This window comes from Humulus lupulus, chromosome 8, assembly GCF_963169125.1.
Source record: "Humulus lupulus chromosome 8, drHumLupu1.1, whole genome shotgun sequence".
NCBI lineage: Eukaryota > Viridiplantae > Streptophyta > Magnoliopsida > Rosales > Cannabaceae > Humulus > Humulus lupulus.
Genome location: NC_084800.1, coordinates 37317774 through 37341147, shown reverse-complemented (window position 1 = coordinate 37341147; position 23374 = coordinate 37317774). Strand labels below are relative to the sequence as shown.

At 30.2% G+C, this 23374-nt stretch overlaps 1 long non-coding RNA gene across 1 annotated transcript; it reads right to left on the bottom strand.

Moving 5' to 3' along the window:
- Positions 1-21813: 21813 nt before the first annotated feature.
- On the bottom strand, positions 21814-22951 carry LOC133793701 (uncharacterized). The gene is made up of 2 exons (XR_009874924.1): positions 22782-22951; positions 21814-22116 (listed from the first exon to the last, which is right to left on the bottom strand). It is a non-coding gene; the product is annotated as an uncharacterized LOC133793701 (long non-coding RNA).
- Positions 22952-23374: the final 423 nt, after the last annotated feature.

Genomic DNA, 23374 nt, shown 5'->3' with positions numbered 1-23374 from the left:
AATATTGAATTCTTGGTTGAGCATTGCGAGATATTTGATAAGTGTTGCTGATCTTGCTATGTTATTATGCTTTCTTGCTGGGCCTTGGCTCACGGGTGCTACGTGGTGCAGGTAAAGGCAAGGGTAGGCTGAATCAACCATGAGTTAGAGAGCTCTGGGGGCGAGGTGTACATCGTCAGCTGCTCGGCCGCCACGGTCGAGAAATTAAACAGGAACGGAAACCTAAAATGTATATTTTGCCATTAGAGTGGCTTGAACTATTTGTAACTTCTAGAATTTGTTGTAACTAAGACATCTTAACCCTGTTTTGAGTCTCCATGTATTAAACCGTCATTTTTAATGAAAACAGCCTGTTTGTGACCAAAATCTTTTTATTCTTACTCTGATAATGGTATAGAGTTTACACTTTGTCTGAATGACTTGATTAGCAAGTCTTGCACTATTTTAAACACACAGTGTAACGGTCTTGGTTATCCAGGGCGTTACAAGCAACCTCCTGGTTTTGTTGCTCAGAGGGAGTATGGCCAAGTTTGTCGTCTCCAAAAGTCTTTGTATGGTTTGAAACAAAGTCCCCGTGCTTGGTTTGGTAAATGTAGTCAAGCTGTTGAAAATTTTGGCATGAAGAAAAGTAAGTTAGATCATTCTGTGTTCCACAAACAATCATACTCAGTTTCATACGAAGGACTTGGAGATACTAAAGTATTTCTTGGGTGTTAAAGTCACAAGAAGTAAGAAATGTATTTTTCTATCTCAGAGAAAATATGTTCTCGACTTGTTAACTGAGACAGGAAAATTGGGAGCAAAGCCTTGTAGTGCTCCAATGACGCCATACATGCACCTTACAAAAGATGGAGAACTATTTGAGGATTCTGAGAGATATAGAAGGTTGGTTGGAAAGCTGAATTACCTTATTGTAACTCGTCCAGATATTGCATATTCAATCAGTGTTGTCAGTCAGTTTATGACATCTCTAACAATTCATCATTGGGCAGCGTTAGAGCAAATTTTGTGTTATTTGAAGGGAGCACCAGGACGAGGTATCTTATATGTAAATCATGATCACTCTCATATTGAATGTTTTTCAGATGCAGATTGGGCAGGTTCCAAAATGGATAGAAGATCCACTTCAGACTATTGTGTTTTCGTTGGTGGAAATTTGGTTTCTTGGAAGAGTAAGAAGCAGAATGTTGTGTCAAGATCCAGTGCAAAATCGAAATATAGGGCTATGGCACAATCTGTGTGCGAGATAATATGGATTTATCAGCTCTTGACTGAAGTCGGTCTTAAAACTTCAGTACCCGCAAAATTATGGTGTGATAATCAGGTTGCCCTTCATATTGCATCCACTCCTGTATTCCACGAGCGAACTAAGCATATTGAAATTGATTGTCATTTTACCCATGAGAAAATTCAACAATGTTTGATTTCTACTGGGTATGTGAAGACAGGAGAACAATTAGGGGATCTCTTCACAAACGCGTTGAATGGGGTTCGGGTTGATTATCTTTGTAACAAGCTGAGCATGATTAATATCTATGCTCCAACTTGAGGGGGAGTGTTACAGCATGTATATAGTTGTCAATTAATTATCAATTAGATTAATTGTAGAGATCCTAATTGACATAGTTTCCTAAGTTAGTTATACTAGTTTGTATATAAATTTGTATCATTTTTCAATGAAAATAAATAAAATACAATTCTTTTCACCTCAGATAACACGAAACAATAATAAATATTAATGCTATTGTAGCAGTAGAATGTATATCCCTCTCATCGAAATAGTACAACTTTAATAAAATTTTAAGACTAAAATATCCAATTCAACTTCCGAAAATGGAGAGATTTGAACTCACTCTTGACTACTCCAAGAGAACAGTGTCTGATCTCCATGTCAAACCCCTCAACAACACTCCCAGTACAATTAGAAGAGGATTACACGACGGGTTGCAATGCTGCCCAACAAGCTGACCATAGCACTGTCTGTGATCCTCTTATTTAGGTTCATTTCAAATAAATGTGTGATCGATACAACATAAGATATAAATAAAGCAATTCAACTTAGAGAAATGGAGAGATTTGAACTCTTAGCTCTTCCAAGAGCAACCATGTAGCGTCTCAAATTTGCTAACAAGACTTGTAGCCTTGATTAGCGTGCCTGGAGGGAAATAATTGATTTATTATGTTAATATGTGAATTGGATGAGTATGTGATTAGAAATGCATATTTAAGTGTATTAAATATGCATGTGGGCCCATTTTGGTTGTTAGGGGCATGTTTGTAATTTTAGCCCATTGAGGGCATAAATGCGATATTTGTGATTGATACCACGTGTGAGTGGTGATATATTTGTAATGCACGATCCGAGACAATCCTAGGGAGCGGTTTAGCTAGAAAGCCACAACGAGGTCAAATGCCCAGCTCGGGAGGAGCTACGGGTATTTTGGGAATATAATGTGTTCGGGAATTATTGAGTAACGGGTAGTAGTTTGGAAATCATTTGGACATGTCAGGATTAAACGGGGATTTATAGGAATACCTGGGGATTTAACGGGATTTAGTAAAAGATTAAATTGCCCTTAGGTTACTCAAGGGTTGAGGATAAGCTTAAGGGGCAATTTGGTCATTTGGCAGGGGTATTACTTAGCTCAAATGATTTGAGAAACCAGTGGAATTTAGTAAAGGAAACAGAAGCTCTCAAGTCTCTCCCATTCGGTTCATCACTTCCTCTCTTGGTGCTTGGTTTTGGAAGATTTTAGGCCAAAAATTCTGAGGTTCAAGGTTGGAATTTGGAAGACTAGTAGCTTAGCACTCACGGGATTAATTCAGACGCTTAATTAAGCTCAAATGTAAGCTTTTAAACTTGTTGATCAAATTGAATTCTGCTGGTTTTGGTTGCTAGAACTTAGGCTTGCATGGATTTGGTTTCCAAGATTGGTTTTGGATATTTGATGGGTGTAAGAATTGGTTTATGAGTTTGTTAGGATGTTTAGGCTATATGAGTATGAATTCTGGGCTTAATTCTGAGGTTGGCTGAAGTTTGAGGTGTGAATTATGAGTTTAAACTCGGGGAAAAACTTGAGAAAAAGGCTGGTTTTCTGGATTTGGAGGTTCAAGCCTTGGCCCTAGGAAGGGTATGCCGCGGCCCGTGTGTGCGTGAAGGCCTGGGGAGGCCTTTGTTCTTGAGGCGTGTCGCGGCCCAAGGAAGGGCATGTCACTGCCCGTGTCTCCGAGCAGAGAGGCATTTTGCCTCTGTTTTGGGGAGTAAACTGCCCTTAAGGGGCTGGGTCGCGGCCCTAATTCAAAGTAGAGGTTGTTTGGAGGGTTTTGCTCGGGAACCCAAAAGTTAAGGCTCGGGATGGATTTTATCACCCGGATTGATAGAATCTGAGGACCCGTAGACAAGAATTATATCCCAAAGTTATTTGATAGATTAGAGCTTGATGGATGGCTTTTGTTGATGTGTTGTGACTAGGTTTTCAGTGAGACTCGGGTTAGAAGACTATGCCTGGGATTTCGGTGCTCAGAAAACTTGGGACACAGATGTGATTGAATTGCAGGGCGTAGCCTTATTGTTTATGTTTTGTATCTGTTAGTATTTGCTTGTTATATGCTATGTGTTGCACATTTGTGAATGAACGGCAAAGGCTGGGAACGGTGAAGGCCGAGTATGGCAAGGGGCTGGAAACGGCGTTAAACACGTGGAGTGCCAAGCCGAGTACGATGAGGGCCGAGAGCGGCACTAGCACGCGGAGTGCAAAGCCGAGTACGGCAACGGCCAAGAGCAACGTTGAGCACGCAGAGTGCAAGCCATTAGGGTGAGACCCTTCTCAGGATGCTGAAGTCATCCTCACGGTGAAGACTGCAATCCCAGGGCCTGGTAAAGCACCTGGGACGACATGGCCGCTATATGTTTAGCCTGTTGGTTGTTTTGAATTATATGTTAATTGATAGATATGCATATATTTATTTATTACATTTAAACAAATCAGTGTTTAGATTTAAGTAATATATATTTTTTATTTTTTTCTAATTAAGTAATATATTTTTTGATTTGTTAATTTTAAAATTAATTTAATTTATGATTTCTAATTAAGTAATACACATTTCTATAAAATAAATAAATAATTAAATATTCTAGTCGCTACACTCTCATCTGGCATAAAGCCTCTAAATTTTGAAATTTGACAGCTAAAAAGAATAAAAATCTACTCCAATTTAGCTACACAATTTTCAAAATTATTAAGGAAAAAATCACCAATTATCAAGCTTGGATCATATTATCGCCATAAATACCACATTTTATTCTTTCATTGTACCTAGTTAATTAGTTTGACTTTCATTATATATATACTTATTTTTAAGCATATACTAGAAATATATGTTCGACTTTCATTATATATATATATATATATACTTACTTATTTTTAAGCATATACTAGAAATATATGTTTCTATATACATTCATTTTTCCTCCTAGTTTTTTTCATGTGGGTGAGTTGGGAGAATTATTTAAAAAAAAAAGGGCAAATTATCACCCCAGTTAAGTAAATGGGATAGCAATTCGTATCAATGAAAGTTTTTCTTTCCTTTAAAAAAAAAAAGTATATGGGATAGCAAAAAATATTATAAAATAAGTGAAAGGACATTAAAAAATGAAAAAAAAATGTTGAAATTAGATCTTATACTCATTTTAAATGATCTATTTTAATTTTTACCCACTATTTTTAACTCTTATTTTAGTACTCAAATTTTCAATTAATGTACCCATTATACTCCTTCAATTACATGCTTTTTTTTTCTCCTTAAACACACTATAATTAGAATGTATTTCTAATTTAACTATAATATGACACATATAATACACATTACAACAACACTTAGAATCATGTACTCAAATAAGGTTAATTTGGAAAATCTCATGATAATAATGAGTAAAGTTCAACTAAATATATTTAGTGTCTAATTTTAGTTAACTACTCCTAAAAATAGGTAGCTCTCAACTTTTCCCTTAAAATATTAACAATTATGATAATAGAAGACTAGGGAGTGAAATAATATACTTACAATCTTATCAAGTAATTGAATTAAATAATAAAGAGATAATTATAAGATAATATAAAGAATATTGTTATAGAATTAAAAATAATTAAGAAAAATATATAGTACTTAACATATATACCAATAGAGTAAATTCATTAAAAAAAAATAGAGTAAATGAAAGAACAAAATTATGATAAAATAAAAACCGGACAAAATTAAGTAAAAGGAACTGAAATGAAATTATAATAATAATATTCTCTACGGTACATTCATGAACTTCAGCATATCAGATGTTTCAACTAAATAAAAGAGATACAATTATAAGAGAATAATTAAAATAAACTTAAAAAAATAACATTTTAATAGAAGTGAGAGTAATGAAATTTTAAAAAAAAATCTAACATAATAATAAAAATAAAAAATAATACTAAAATCAACATATTTGTCCAAAAAAATAATAATAATGCAGTAACAAGAAAGAGAAAAAAAAAAGAGAAATCGTTCAAAATATATAACTACAAATAATTAATATTATAAAACACAACAATTTATGTAGATAGATATCAAACATAGAATATTTCAATATTAACCAAGAAAAAAAAGAATAAAAGAGAGTGATAAGAGACAAACTGGATGATAGTTGTCTTTGAAAAAAAAGAGAAATCGTTCAAAATATATAACTACAAATAATTAATATTATAAAACACAACAATTTATGTAGATAGATATCAAACATAGAATATTTCAACATTAACCAAGAAAAAAAAGAATAATATGAAAAGAATAAAAGAGAGTGATAAGAGACAAACTGGATGATAGTTGTCTTTGAAAAAGGCTATTAATGGATGCTTTTGGACAAAATTAGTATTGTTGAAATTATTCTCGATTATATTGGGTCTTTGATTTCTTCTTGAATCCCTTTAGTACTTAAGCTTTTCATCTTATGTACATTTTTTAAGCTTGGTATGATTGCAGGTGTATTCCTAACTTACATCACTCATAAATTAGTTGTGCATATTCTCCTTGGAAGAATTTTTTTTCCCTCTATTATTTATATGAAACTAAGTTTCAATTTCAAAAAATAATAAATAAAAACAAAAAATATAAATAAAAAGAATTAAGGAATTAAAAATATTGATATATATATATCAAACATAATAATGATGCAATAACTTAAGCAACATATTAGATATATTCCAATTAAGTACATAAGAGAGAAAATTATAATAAAATAAAACAGAAAAAAATAAATAAATAAAAATAAGTGAAAGAAATATTAAGAAAATGAGAGAGAATTATGATAATAAAAGACAAATAGAGTAAATTAAAATAAAATATAATTCTTCCGACCATATTCATGTATTTAAGAAAGTATTTAACTTCTAAAAGATGTCAAGACTAAGTAAAATGAAATTAAAATTCTACAATGTATTGTTTACAGAAGATTATTCAAGAACCAAACTCAGAAACTTACCCAATCACAAGTCTATGGAATTAAACAAGTTTGGAACAAAGGAAAAAAAAATCCCAAACACAGAACACACAATATAAAATCAGACACAAGCAAAGAAACTAAAAATGGCAGAAATATAAGAGCAACAGAATTTTATACTGGTTCGGAATGCATTGTGCATCCTACATCCAGTTTTAGGGCTGTGCCACTCAATACACTATATCAATCAAGAGTTACAGAGTTACATGAGCATAAAACAAGCTCCTTCCAGAGAAACATATATGCACTACCAGGGATCAACAATGGTACCCTGTTTACAGAAAATGTCACTCTCACTTACTCTGAACTTTTAGTGCTCACCAATACTCTTTCTCCTCCCTGACTCTTCTGCTACTCCTTCTGACCTCTACAATCTCTTTCGGATCTAGAGCCTTCCAATATTCTTGAGAGATTCTTTCCAGCTATTCAATTAGTTACACCATTAGCCAATGTAACAGTAGCATGTGTATCAAGGACTTGCACTTGCTGACATTGCAGAAGAAAACGCAACCAAGGCTACATAAACACACCTCAGCATTGTATAATAAAAGCAATGCTAGTCAGCACTTCATGATAAATGGATCACGCCACAACAAATTTCCACCTTGATCCGTTGAGATTATGAGCAGAACAGAAAAAAACTTCTCAAAAGAACTTGACAGCAGCCCCAATCAATCCGACTATGCCAAAGAGACTGCCTGAACAGGCAAAACTTGAACTTAGCACCAGTCACTGGTTTTGTTACCATATCAGCAGGATTTTTATCAGTATGAATTTTCTCAACAACATCCTTCCCTTCAGCCACAATGTCCCTGATAAAATACAACTTGATATCAATATGTTTTGTCCTCTCGTGATACATGTGATTTTTAGTTAGATGAATTGTACTCTAATTATCACAGTACACATTCACTCTTGTCTTATTTACTCCTAACTCATCTATCAGACCCCGAAGCCATATTGCTTCTATAGCTGCAATCAGCTCAGCTTCTGTTGTAGACAAAGCTACAACTGGTTGCAGAGATGCTTTCCAACTAACAACACACCCAAAGAGAGTAAAAACATATCCTGTTGGAGATCTTAGCTTGTCCAAATCCCCTGCATAATCTGAGTCTACATACCCAGACAACTTCTCCATTTCATTCTAAACTGTCTTCCTTTTGTAACACAAACCATAATTTTGGGTGCCCTTTAGATACATATCCATTTTACAGCCTCCCAATGTCCGTTACCCGAATTTTTCATACATTGGCTCACCACACTAGCAGAATAGGCCAGGTCAGGCTGCATACAAACCATGGAGTACATTATACTCCCAATAGCGCTAGCATAAGGTATATTATCCATAGCAGTTTTTTCATCAGCAGTTTTGGGTGACAAAGTTAGTGGTGTTTGAGCCACCTTAGCATGAGACATACCAAACTTATCAATTAGCTTGGTAATTTAACTTCTTTGAGAGACGAACAGTTCGCCCTTCACTCTGTCCCTCCTAATTTCCATGCCCAAAATCTTCTTAGCAGCCCCCAAGTCCTTCATTTCAAATTCTTGACTCAACAAGAACTTTAACTTCTTGATTTTGATCATACTTGTAGAAGCAATAAGCATGTCATCGACATAGAGAAACACACCAACTTTATCCTTAGTCCACTTTATATACACACAGCTATCAAAGTCACTCGATAATAATTATTTTGCTTCATAACCTCATCAAACCGTATATACCACTGTCTAGTTGATTGCCTTAAGCCGTGACTTCTTCAATAAACATACTTTCCCTTCATCACCCGATTTTACAAACCCCTTTGTCTGATGCATAAATATTCTTTCCTCTAGCTTACCATATAAAAACTCCATTTGTTCCAGCTCCATGTCCATTTGAGTAACTAAAGCAAGAAGTACGCTTATAGACGTGTGTTTTACCACCGGAGAGAATACCTCATTAAAATCAATACCAGCCTGTTGCGTAAATCCTCAAGCCACAAGTCTTGCTTTATATCTAGGCTTTCCTCCATGTAGACTATCTTCTTTGAGTTTGTAAATCCATTTACAACTAATCAATCTCTGCTTCTCTGGTTTCTGCACCAACTCCCAAGTTTCATTCTTCCATAATGAGTGCATTTATTCTTGCATAGCCAACTTCCATTCTTTCCTTTCTTTACAGTTACACGCCTCTTTATAGGTCATAGGCTCATTTTCTTCAAAAGCTACAGCTGTCAGAAATGCAAATAAGACCAGATCTGCATATCCATAACGAGTTGGGGGAATTGACCTTCTTCTTGTTTTATCTCTAGCTAATTGGTATCCAAGTAAAACTTCAGCTTGATCAGCTTCGTGTTCTTCATCTGGTCTTAAGTTTTGTTCAACTGCTTCATTTGTATCAACTTCTTGTTGCCTACTGGTTTCCCCTGTAAGTTCCACCTCAATTCTAGCTTGATTATTACAGCTAGAACTAGAACTTGATTTTGAACTTCCTTCACCAGCATTATCAAGATAATACTCACTTTCTCTGAAAACCACATCCCTGCTTAAAAAACATCTTGAAACACTTTTATCTTGATACCACAACTTATAGCCTTTCACCCTTTTAGGGTAACCATTAAACATGCATTTCCTAGCCCTTGGGTCAAGTGTTCCATCTTTGACATGTGCATGAGCCACACAACCAAAAACCTTCAAGTTATCATATCTAGGTGGCATACTTGTCCAAACTTCCTCTGGTGTCTTGAAGTTTATGGCTGTTGAAGGACATTTGTTTATCAAATAAACTGTTGTATTTACAGCTTCACCCTAGAACTTTTTCAGCATGCGTGCACTGATTAGCATACATCTAACATGCTCCAGTATTATTCTATTCATTCGCTCTGCAAGCCCATTCTGTTGAGGAGTTCCCTTAACAGTTTTATGCCTCACCATTCCTTTATTCAAGCAAAACTGATCAAACTCTTTGTTAAGGAACTCTAACCCATCATTGGTTCTGAGTTTCTTTCCAGTTTGCACTTCAACCATTTTCTTCCATTCCTTGAACTTGTTGAATGCCTCATCCTTGGTCTTCAAAATGTACACCCAAACTTTTCTAGAACAATCATCAATGATTGAAATAAAAAACCTGCCACCACCAAGAGTTTCATTTCGAGAGGGTCCTCAAAGATCTGAGTGAACATAACTCAGAGTATCCCTTGTAGTATATGTCGAAATGTTGAACTTAACCCTGGTTGTTTTACCAAAGAACACAACTTTCACAAAACTCAAGCTTATCTCCACAAAGTAGATTTTGTTTTTGCAATTCACTCAGCCCCCTCACTCACGTGACCAAGCCTTCGATGCCACAACCGAGTTTTTGACAGATTTGGTTCTGAGATTGTAGCTGCTACTCCAACGATTGTTTCAGCTAGCAGAGTAAATAAACCATTTGTTTTAATCCCCTTCATCACCACCATCACCACCCTTGTACATGTAACCATGTTGATCCAACGTACCAAGCAAAATCAAATTCCTCTTGAGCTCAGGGATGCGTCTCACCTCAATTAGAAGTTTTTCAAATCCATCTTGCGTTTTTAGCCTCACAATACCAATACCTATAACTGAACATTGTTTATTATTACCCAAAAGCACCTTACCTCCATCTACTTCTTTATAAGACTCAAACCAGTCTTTCTTGGGTGTCATGTGAAAAGAACACCCAGAGTCAAGTATCCACTTATCATCACTACTATCAGTGGCTACAAGGACATCAGCACTTTCATATCCATCTTCTCATGTTACATTTGCATGTTCAATCCCTTTGTCTTTCTCAGCCTTCTTCCGCTTAGGACACATTCTCCGTATATGTCCTTCATGGCAGAAATAGTATTTGATTTTCTTTGGTCCTTTTGACTTCCCTCTATGTTTAAATCCCCTTTTCTCTGACCTTCCACGTACCACTACTCCTCCAACTTGATCTTTCAGTTCATATCTCCTTTGCAAATCCTTGGAGTTCAAAGCTCCGATTACATCTTCCCAGTGATATTGTCTCTCTTCCATGCTTGAGTATATCAACAAATACTTCGTATGACTTAAGCAGAGAGTGGAGTAGGACTAACGCCTTATCTTCATCTTCATATTCTACAGATATATTTTCAAGGTCTAAACACAGCTTATTGAAGTCATCATCTATGTGTTCTTTCAAATCCTTTCCATCTGTCATCTTAAATGTAAAGAACTTTGTCTTCAGATATACAAGCTAGCAAGTTTAGACCAAACTTCAGCCGCTGTTTTCATCTTCACCACCTCTCTCAATACTTTGTCACTTAAGCTCAAACCCAGGGTATTGTAGGCCTTTTTTAGAATCTCCTTTTGCTCTTCCGATTGAGAATCGGGCATTTTGTCCTCTCCTTCTAGAGCATCCTCCAAACCCAGATTTCCTAACATTGCAAGCATCTTCATCTTCCATAAAGCAAAATCACGAGTGCCATCAAACTTCTCAACCTCTTGTTTTGTAGTCGTTGACGAAGTAGTCGCCATTTGGGCTTTCTGTCAAACACCTCTGAAACACTATCACGAAACAGAGAAAAGGAAAACAAGTAATCGGGAGACAAAAACTGATTGAAGCCAACCTGGCTCTGATACCAATTTGTTAGGATAATCGGTATAGTTCCCAAACACAAAACACACATTACATAAAATCAGACACAAGCAAAGAAACTAAAAATGGCAGAAATATAAGAGCAACAGAATTTTATACTGGTTCAGAATGCATTGTGCATCCTACATCCAGTTTTGGGGTTGTGCCACTCAATACACTATATCAATCAAGAGTTACAAAGTTACATGAGCATAAAACAGGCTCCTTACAGAGAAACATATATGCACTACTAGGGATCAACAATGGTACCCTGTTTACAGAACAATGTCACTCTCACTTACTCTGAACTTTTAGTGCTCACCAATACTCTTTCTCCTCCCTGACTCTTCTGCTACTCCTTCTGACCTCTACAATCTCTTTCGGATCTAGAGCCTTCCAATATTCTTGAGAGATTCTTTCCAGCTATTCAATTAGTTACACCATTAGCCAATGTAAAAGTAGCATGTGTATCAAGGACTTGCACTTGCTAACATTGCAGAAGAAAACGCCAACAAGGCTAAGTATAAACACACCTCAACATTGTATAATAAAAGCAATGCTAGTCAGCACTTCATGATAAATGGATCACACCACAACATTAACAAAAGATTATTCACGAACCAAACTCAAAAACTTAACCAATCACAAGTCTATGAAATTAAACAAGTTTGGAACAAAGGAAAAAAAAAATCCATAATTGTAGAACTACAATACCAATTTGGCAATTCTACGAGACTTAAGGGATAATGAAATTAAACCACAAGTTTGGAACAAAAGAAAAAAAATTCCATAATTGTAGAACTACAATACCAATTTGGCAGTTTTAGGAGACTAATATCCCTTTAATAAAGGGAAGAAGCAACAAACTTTCACACAGATTAAGAATTAAAAATAGCATCATTAATGCTATTTTCATCCAAGTCAACTAGAAAAAAAGTACATTAGCACAATCCTATGAAACAAAGAAAAAATAAAAAAACCATGAATGCTAATCTACCGACTTGTGGTTTTCAAAAAGAGACCTAAGGGACAGAAAATCCCTTCAATGAACCAAAAAAATCAACATACTTACATTAAGATTGCACACAAGGATACAATTTAGCTTCAGCACAATCAAAAATAAGAATTTAAACATAAACCCAAATGAACAATTAACACTATCATAGGCCGGTAATGCCTCAATAACTATCCACTAACTAAAGTACATAAAATTAAGAGTACAAACTGCAAAAAAAAATATATATGTAAAAGAAACATAAAAAATGATATTATTAGTAAAAGTGTAGAGAGTGAAGCAAAATAACAAGAAAAAGAATGAGAAACAATCAATAAACAATTCAAGGAATTACAAAATAATTCAAGCACATTTTACATGTAAACATTCAAAAACAAAAAAAAAAAGACATGGTCAGGCGTGAAACCACCGTTGCAATAGAAATAATAGCCACCCAAATAGCAGCCGTAAAACAGATTAATAGAAAATTCCAAATCAATCATAGTTCAACTAGAAATCATACAAAATCAAAGAAGAAACTATGAAACAGTCGTTAATTAAAAAAAAACTAGAAATAACATATATTGTAATAAATGACAATTATGTTTGCCATGAAACCACGATAATAACACAACAAAAAAAAAAGAATTTTGCTGAAAAATAGACAACAGAATCATTGATTCACAAAACCAAAATCGATTGAGTCACATCACTAACTAACCGAGCACAAGTTTATGAAACTAAACTACAAGTAACAAAGAAATAACTATCCACTAACTAAATTACATTATAAGAGTACAAAATGCAAAAAAAAAAATATAAAATAATATTAAGTACAAGAAACTTTTATCAATAAAAATGTAGAGAGTGAAGTAAAAAATGATTCTAACACATTCTTATAAACATTAAAAAAAAAAAAGACTCAAAGCAAATATCATAATTAAAAAAATTTGGCATGAAACCACCATTGCAATAGAAATAATGGCCACCCAAAGAGAGCAACCATGAAACAAACATAAAACACATAAAGAAAAAACTCCAAATCAATCATAATTCAGCAAGAAATCTTACAAAACCAAAGAAAAAACTATAAAACAGTGATTAATTAATAAAAATACATATTGTAATAAAACTAATTATGTTTGTTATGAAACCACTATAACCAAACAACAACAGTGAGAAAATGGATTTTGCTCTAAGAATAGAAAACGGGAATCATTGATTCACACAAGCAAAATCCATGGTCACATCACTAATACCACTTCTCCTAGATAACTAGAATGAACTACAGAGGTATTAAAACCGATCACTAGTCTATGAAACTAAACCACAAGTAACGAACAACAAATTAAAAAAAAAAGATATGCATAATTGTAGAACAGCCATATCCACGCAAGCAATAATAACATCAATAATTCCTTTTCATCCAAGTCAACTAGAGAAAAAAATTAGCACAATCCTATAAAACAAAGGAAAAATAAAAAGAAGATCCATGAATGCTAAACTACCAACTTGTAGTTTTCAAAAGGAGACCTAAGGGACAAAAAAACCCCTCTATTAAACCAAAAGTGCAACAAACATACAATTACGACTATGCAATGAGCTCAAGCACAATCAAAAATAACAATTCAAACATAAACCCATATGAACAATTAGCATCATTATCATTATGGGCTGGTGATGCCTCAATAATTACCTACTAAATAAAGTAGGTAAAATCATTAGAGTACAAACTGCAAAACAACAATAATAATAAGTAAAAGAAACATAACAAATGATATTATCAGTAAGAGTGTAGAAAGTGAAGTAAAATAATGAGACAAAACTAAACTAACAAACCTTGGACGATCACATTTCTATGAAACAAAACAATTAAAGATCAGAGGAAAAAATAAAAGATGGAAACCTTAATTGCTAAACTACCAACTTGTAGTGGTAAAGGAGAGACCTAAGGGAGAGACTCCCTCAAATGAACCGAAAGAGCAACACATTTTCAATTTAGAAAAGCACACAAGGATGCAGTTAGCACTATTAGGCCAAATTAAAAGCAATGTATTGAAGAATCATTCTAGGCTGGCGATGCCTAGATGTTTTCATTTGCTTATCCAGAATTAAAACATAACTAACAAGCAAATAAGAAGCAATATATGTTCCCATTAGCTTATCTATTCAAACAATCGACGATAATTATTCTTAACTCAAGTACGGCACATATGAGAATATAGACAGTTAACAAGATAAAATAAAGAAAACAAAAATGTTATTAGATAGAGAATGAAAATCAAAAAGCAATTTCGGGTGGAAAAGAAAAAGGAGGTAATATTAGCACCAATAATGAAATGATATAGATGATCAGTTCTTTATACGAAAATCTATAGAAATAAAATAAAATATGAATGGAAAAGAAGGAACCGCAGCTCTTAAAATGTATGCTTGCGCAAGCAAAACTCATTTTATGACCTAACATCATTGAATTCATATAATGTATGTTCATATAAATATATAATATAACAGTAAGAAGAAGAAAACAATAATCTAAGATTAGACTATTATGATTAAGAACGCAAAAAGAAAGCTAAACAATAACAGAAAATTTGCTGATTATAAAAGGGGGTGAAACTTGAAAACATATAAGATATCCCACTCCAAGGAGGGACAAAATGGAAACAAATTCAATAAAAAAAATCTTTAAAATGTTTTACAATAAAGATTAACGGTTAAAATAAGACAAGAGACATAATAAAAACAACAAAAGAACGTAGATAAAAATAATGGAAATAATAAAATTGGTAAAAAAAAATGTAACATGATCAAATATTAAATAAACCAATTAGAAGACAAAGAAAGAAAAAGATAATAAAGTTTTGGAATGACAAAAAATAAAACACAATGTGCAGTAATTATAAGCAGTTAAATAAAAATCTGGATAGAAAACAAACATTAAAAATTTAAATATCATCTGATACTAGAGTATAGTTAAAAAAAAAAGTGATAAAGATTTAAAAAAAAACTATAAGAGCAACTCGAAAAACAAAAAACTAAAGTAAATGAAAGCAAAATTATAATAAAACAAAATATAATAAAAAAAGGAAAGCAAAAGGAACATAAGTAAAATCAAAACATATAATAGTAAAAGACTAAAAAGCGAAATGAAATAAATAAATAAACAACAAGAAAATAAGAGCAAAAGTAGATAAAAAAAAAATCAAACAAAAATGACGATAATAAAAAGAGTAGAAAGTGAAATGAAAAACAATACTTCTGAGTCCTGACAATTATATCAGGTAAGTAAGCCGAGAGAAAATTATAAGATAATAAAATAAGAAAAATAAACTTCAAATAATAAAACTAAAATACAAATCTGGAAGAGTAAAATGAAATTAGAAAAACAACATTTATAAACATTATTAAATCGTATTAAATATATCCAATAAAAAAAAAAAGCATCATAAAAGTAACAAAGCAAATAAGAAATGAAAAATTGTTCAAAGAGATGAGAGACAAAACGATGAAAATAAAAGATCAACAAGCCAAAAAAATATAAAAATTTAGAAAAGATATAATTATATAAAACAAAGAGAATACTGTTAAAGAAAAAAAATATTATATGAAACTTAATAATAAGAAAAATGACAGTAGAAGTACATGAATACATGAAGTCAAAGAAACATAAAAAAAATTATGATAATAAAGACTAGAAAGTTAAATTTCATTGTGACAAACAACACTAGAGAGTGAACCAAAAAAAAACAAAACAGAATACTTCTGAAAATTATTTTAGGTAATTAATTGAGTAAAACAAGAAAAGTATAAGATAATAAAACAAGTACAATAAACGTAAAATATTTAAAACTAAAATAAAAGTCTGGAGAGGGTAAAATGAACTTTAAAATATATATATATCTTAAATCGTAAGCAATAAAAAATTGGCTTAGGCATATGAATTGCATTATAAATCCTCCAGAGAGAAAAATTATTAAATAGTATCCAATCAGAGAAGAAAAAAACATGAAATAAAATCAAGAAAATATAGTTAAAGAATTAGTACGATTAAATCTATATAAAACTTAAAAACTATTGAATAAGTTGCTTAAAAATCATAATAAAATAAAATAGAATAAGAAAAATTATTTAATTGTATCCAATACAATTTAGTTACTGCAATATGCATTGCAGAAACAAAATAATTAAATAAAATATAGTTAAGGATTTAAAAATATAGATATATATATATATAAAATTTAACGATTATGCAACAACTTAAGCAATTCATCACCCGTAAATGAAAGCAAAGTTATACAATAACTTGGGCAATTCATCACCCAATCAAGTAAATAAAAAGCAAAGCTATAATAAAATAAATAAGAATAACAAAAAGAAAAAGAAAAAGGAACATAAAAACAGTTAAAAATATGATAATAAATTATTAGAGAGTGAAATGGATTAAGTAAAATAAAATACTCGTCAGTTATATAAATTAAGCAAAAAAGAAAAGAAAAGAAAATTATATAATGATATAAAAACGAGTAAAATAAATTTAAAATAGCAAATCTAAAATAAAAATTAAATTTCAAAAATATATATTTAATTGTATGCAGTACAGATTCTGCATAGTGCAATATGCATTGCAGAAAAATTCTTAAAACATGTTAAAAATATCAACGTACAATCATAAAAACTAAATAATTATAAAATATAATAAAAATATAGTTAAAGGTTTAAAAATATATGTATATTTTTAACTTAAGCAATTCATCACCCAATTAATTAACTTAAGCAACTCATCACCCAATTAAATAATTAAAAGCAAAGTTATAATAAAAGAAATAAGAATAAGTAAAAGGAACATAAAAACAATTAAAAATGTGATAATAAAAGATTATCATGCAATAACTTAAGCAATTCATCACCCAATTAAGTAAATGAAAGCAAAGGTAAACAAGAACAAAAGCAATTCATTACCCCATTAAGTAAATGAAAGAAAAGTTAAACAATAACTTAAGCAATTCATCACCCAATTAAGTAAATGAAAGCAAAGTTAAACAATAACTTTGGCAATTCATCACGCAGTTGAGTCAATGAAAGCAAAGTTATACAATAACTTAAGCAATTCATCACCTAATTAAGTAAATAAAAGCAAAGTTATAATATAATAAATAAGAATAAGATAAAAAGAATAAGTAAGAAAAGGAACACAAAAATAATTAAAATATGATAATAAATGATTAGAGAGTGAAGTGGAATAAATAAATAAAATACTTGTCAGTTAATTAGATTTAGTAATATAATGATATAAAAGTGAGTAAAATATACATTGCAGAAAAATTCTTAAAACATTTTAAAAATAAAAAGAACAATAATAAAAACTAAATAATTAAATAAAATAATGAAAATATAATTAAAGAGTTAAAAATATAAATATACATGAAACTTAAGCAATTCATCACCCAATTAAGTAAATAAAAGCAAAATTATAAAATACTTAAGCAATTCATCAACCAATTAAATAAATGAAAGCAAAGTTATAATAAAATAAATAAGGATAAGTAAAAAGGAACATAAAAGCAATTAAAAATGTGATAATAAAGGATTAGATACAATAGCTTAAGCAATTCATCACCCAATTAAGTAAATAAAATTAAAGTTAAACAATAACTTAAGCAACTCATCACCCAAATAAGTAAATGAAAGCAAAGTTATACAATAACTTGAGCAATTCATCACCCAAATAAGTAAATGAAAGCAAAGTTATACAATTACTTAAGCAATTCATCACCCAGTTAAGTAAATAAAAACAAAGTTATAATAAAATATATAAATAAGAATTACATAAATACAATAAGTTAAAGGAACATAAAAATAAATATGATAATAAATTATTAGAGAGTGAAATGGATTAAATAAAAAAAAATACTCATCAAATTATTTAAATTAAGCAATATAATGAAACAAAAGTGAGTAAAATAAATATAAAATAGTAAATCTAAAACAAAAAATGAAATTAAAAAAAAAGATTCAAATATATATTTAATTGTATGCAATACAAGTTCTTCATAGTGCAATATGCCTTGCAGAAAATTCTTAAAACATTTTAAAAATATCAAGGAACAATCATAAAAACAAAATAATTAAATAAAATAATGAAAATATAAATAAAGGTTTAAATATATACATAGAAAACTTTAGTAAATGAAAGCAAAGTTATAAAATAACTTGAGCAATTCACCACATAATTAAATAAATAAAAGCAAAGTTATAATAAAATAAATCAGAATAAGGAACATAAAAACAGTTAAAATGTGATAATAAAGGATTAGAAACAATAACTTAGGCAATTCATCACCCCAATTAAGTAAATGAGAGCAAAGTTATAATAAAGTAAAAAGAATAAGATAAATAGAATAAGTAAGTTAAATGAACATAAAAATAATTAAAAATATGATAATAAATTATTAGAGAGTGAAATGGATTAAATAAATAAAATACTTGTAAGTTATTTAAATTAAGCAATATATAATGATATAAAAGTGAGTAAAATAATTATAAAATAGTAAATCTAAAATAAAAAATGAAATTTAAACAAAAAACATTTAAATAAAATTTCTCAATACAAATTTTGCATAGTGCAATATGCATTGCAGAAAAATTCATAAAACATTTTAAAAATATCAAGGAACAATCATAAAAACAAAATAATGAAATATAATGAAAGAATTAAAAATACAAACATTTATAAAACTTAAGCACTTCATCACCCAATTAAGTAAATAAAAGCAAACTTATACAATAACTTGAGCAATTCATCACCCAATTAAGTAAATGAAAGCAAAGTTATACAATAACTTAAACAATTCACCACCCAATTAACTAAATGAAAGCAAAGATAATAAAATAAATAAGAATAAGTAAAACAAATAGAATAAGTAAAAGGAACATTAAAACAATTAAAAATGTGATAATAAAAGATTAAATACAATAACTTATGCAATTCATTACCCGATGAAGTAAATGAAAGCAAAGTTCAACAATAACTTAAGCAATTCATCGCCCAATTAAGTAAATAAAAGCAAAGTTATAATAAAATAAATAAGAATAAGAAAAACAAATAGTATAAGTAAAAGGAACATAAAAATAATTTAAAATATGATAATAAATTATTAAAGGGTAAAATGGATTAGATAAAATAAAATACTTGTCAGTTATGAGTAATGATACGTGCACCCAAAATATATACGTAAACATTACACACAATGACATAGCAGTTTAAACCCACTGAAATCAGTGTTACATCATTATGTAATATTTGGTGTATATTTTGAATCCACATATCATTACTCATAAGGTATTTAAACTATACAATAAAAAAATGAGTAAAATAAATTGAAAATATTAAGCCCAAAACAGAAAATGAAATTTAAAAAAAAAAACTTTAAAATATATATTTAATTGTATGTAATACAATTTTGCTTAATGCAGCATGCATTGCAGAAAAATTCTTAAAATATTTTTAAAATATCAAGAAACAATCATGAAAACAAAATAATTAAATAAAATAAAGAAAATATAAGTTAAAGATTTAAAAATATAAGCATATATAAAACTTAACAATTATGCAATAACTTAAGCAATTCATTACCCAATTAAGTAAATGAAAGCAGAGTTATAATAAAATAAATAAGAATAAGTAAAAGGAACATAAAAACAATTAAAATATGATAATAAAACATTAGATACAATAACCTAAGCAACTCATTACCCCCCATTAAGCAAAGTTATAAAAAATAAATAGGAATAAGATAAATAAATAGAATAAGTAAAAGGAATCTAAAAACAATCAAAATTTGATAATAAAATACTAGAGAGTGAAATAGAATCAAACAAAATACTTGTCGGGTATTTAAATTAAATAGAAAAAGATAAAATTATACGATAATAAAAAGAATGAGTAAAATAAGCTTATAATATTAAATCGAAAAAACAGAAAATGAAATGAAAAAGAAATATAAAAATATATATTTAATTGTATGCAATACAATTTTGCGTGCATGTGCACTGCAAAAAAAATCTAAAATTGTTTTAAATATGTCCAATCAGAGAAGAAAGAATCATATCATAAAATCAACAAAACGAAGTTATATTAAAAGAGAGAGAGATAAATTGTTTAAAAATCACAAAAAAAAGGACTATAATTTCGCTAGATAGAAATCAAACATAAAAATTAACCAAGACTATAGCATAATATGAAAAAGAAATAATATTAAACTTCTCAGTATTCCAATCAAGCAAAAAGAGACAATTATTAAAGAATAAACATCAATAAATCAATAAATAAATAAAGTAAAATGAAAATTATAATAAAAGTGAGAGTAAAAGTAAATAAAATTAAAAATCTAAGGAAAAAAAAAATATTGCATTGTATGCATCACAATTTTGATTGGATTGGGCATATGTAATGCATTATCGATCCATAAAAATTAAATAAGAGAAAAAATCCTAAAATAGGCAGAACGCAATTACAAGAAACGAAAAATTCTTCCGAAAAATTAACTAAAAATAAATTAATATCATATAAAAATTAAAAATTAACTAAGAAAATAGTAGAGTAGAATATGTAAAGAAAGAAGTAGTCATAAAGAAACAAAAGGAGAAACTAGAAAAAAAATTAAGTAAATAAAAAGACATTATCAAAGAATTAAAAATACTAAAAAATATATAAAACATAATAATGATGCAATAATTTAAGAGTAACCCCAGTATAAGTAAATGAGAGAGAGAAATTAAATAAAAATTAGTAAAAGGAACCAAAAAAAATTCTGATCATTCTTGAACTTAAGCAACATATCAGCTATTTCAATTAAGTAAATAACAGAAAAATATATGACAAAATAAACACCAACAAAAAGTAAAAAAAAAAAATAAGAAAGATTATTTATTTATTTTGAGCAAAAAAAGTTGACTTAAAAAATGAAAATGATAATAGATGTCTGAAGAGTGAAATGAAATTAAAAAAAAAATCTAAAATTAAAATGGTAAGATAATTAAATATAATCATATTGAAGCGTATGCATTATAAACATTCAAAAAAGAAGGCATTATCAGACAAATATCATGATTCAAAAAGATGACACGAAACAATCATTGCATTAGAAACAACGGCCACCTAAAAAAATAGCCACGATACGACACATTACAATAAAATTCCAAATCATTCAAGAAATTTTACTAAGAAGAACCTATAAAACAATCATATTAATTATCAAAACTAAAATTAACATATTGCACTAGAAGGCAAATTTTGTGTTTGCCAATGCTATGAAACAACAAAAACAAAATTACAAAGAATTATTGGTTTGGGAAGAGATCCAAGGGAAAAAGTATCCCTTCAACGACGGGGAAGGATCAACAAACTTTCACACAATCATATATGAAAATTAACAATAAAACCCTAACAAATATCATACTTCCAAAAGTATTAAGCAAGAATAAGTCACCATTGCAATAGAAACAAACAATGGCCACTGATATGACAAAGTACACCACCAAAATTATACAAAATATGAAATTGTCTAGCAATTCAAACCAAAACGAAGGAACAAGAAAAGCACTGAGAATCCATCAACAATTCATCCAAAATTGAATAAGAAACAGAGAAACAATTCTATTGCAAAACTGGAAAAAACAAATATAGACATTAAATAGCAGATTGCACTAATTAAAAGACAAATCATATTTGGTATCCAGCAACAAGGACAATCAAAGAAGAAAATAAAGCTCCTAACCAACATCAAACCCTAATCGACAAGTAGTTCTAAAGCAAAACAAACCCTACGAACGAAAAGTTACAAACCTATATAATATAGGTACCAGATTTACTGAACGTGGGACCCGTAACAATCCGATAGGAACATTGCCTGAATCGCTCTTGTATGTAGAATTGCACCATTACGGTGACGCTAAAATTGCTCCCATTTGAGTTCAAGAAGCCATAGGCTGTGAGAATACACTGTCAATACTACAATTCACTATATGACTTTGTATACAATCATTACTAAAGTTGAGACATATCAAGTAGATGGTTACCTGCTATAGATGCAAACCTTGAACTCATCTAAACTCATGAATTTGCAGTGGCAATTGAGTTTGTGACATTTAAAACAGAAGATAAAAATAAATAACAGAGCACATTTGTTTTCAGCAATATCTAGTTCATGATTGACAAAATTTTGGATGAGCACAGAGAATAAATGGAAACGATTCTAGCCGAATATTTGTATTTCTTTTAACAGAAGACATTGTCATCAGATATATTCATCTTCATCGTGTGTTTAACGATTTAGAACTACAAAACTACAGACTGTTTGGCCAAAAAAATCAGTCACAAAATCCGTTATTAAAATAAAACAATATTAATACACTCGTGCATCACAATATAGTCCAAAACTAAAACAAAAAAACCAAACGAAAAACGAGAATAAGCCGTTTTAGGAAAGGATTGGACTAACTTCAACATATTATTTCCAAAGCAATCGGTTTATTTCTGATAAAAACAAAAATGAAGAGAAAACGGAACACAAGCATATAATCTAGAGCCCAGTTATTGTGTAAATTGTATACACATACATATATGTACAAGAAAGAGAGGAAGGGAAGGAGACCTGAAGCAGAGCATCGGCTTAAAACTTTCTGGAAATAAAGCATTAAACTTTGCCAAACTCATGAACCAGCCATTGCTTCACCTCTCCGATTTGAGACGCCTCCGATGATCCTCATCTACCTCGGCCACTTCTTCTGTATATTTTTACAGCCGTAGCTATTTTGTGCTTTAACTTAACATATATAAACGGTTAAAACGGCTAGCTTCAAAATAACGCTGGCCCACAAAAGATTACTTGGCCCAGTTAGCACCGCCTCACTCTCACGCTACCCCACTATTATTAAAATTATAATTTTGTTTTTTTTTTTTTTTTTTTGAAAGAGTATAATTTTGTTTTTATTTGCTGGAATTTATTAATTATTATTAATAAATGAGTAATACAATAAATGTATTAATGCTCCCATACTAGGCGACGTAGTACAATTAGGTTGAACTAAGGAAATGTTCTACTTAATAACAATCAAATATATAATATCAAAATACTTAAGAAAAATATTATATTTAATATTTGACTAATATATTATATTAAATTGATATTAGTAAGTATATTATAACAAACAAATAAGTATGATACTTATTATAATGATGTGAATT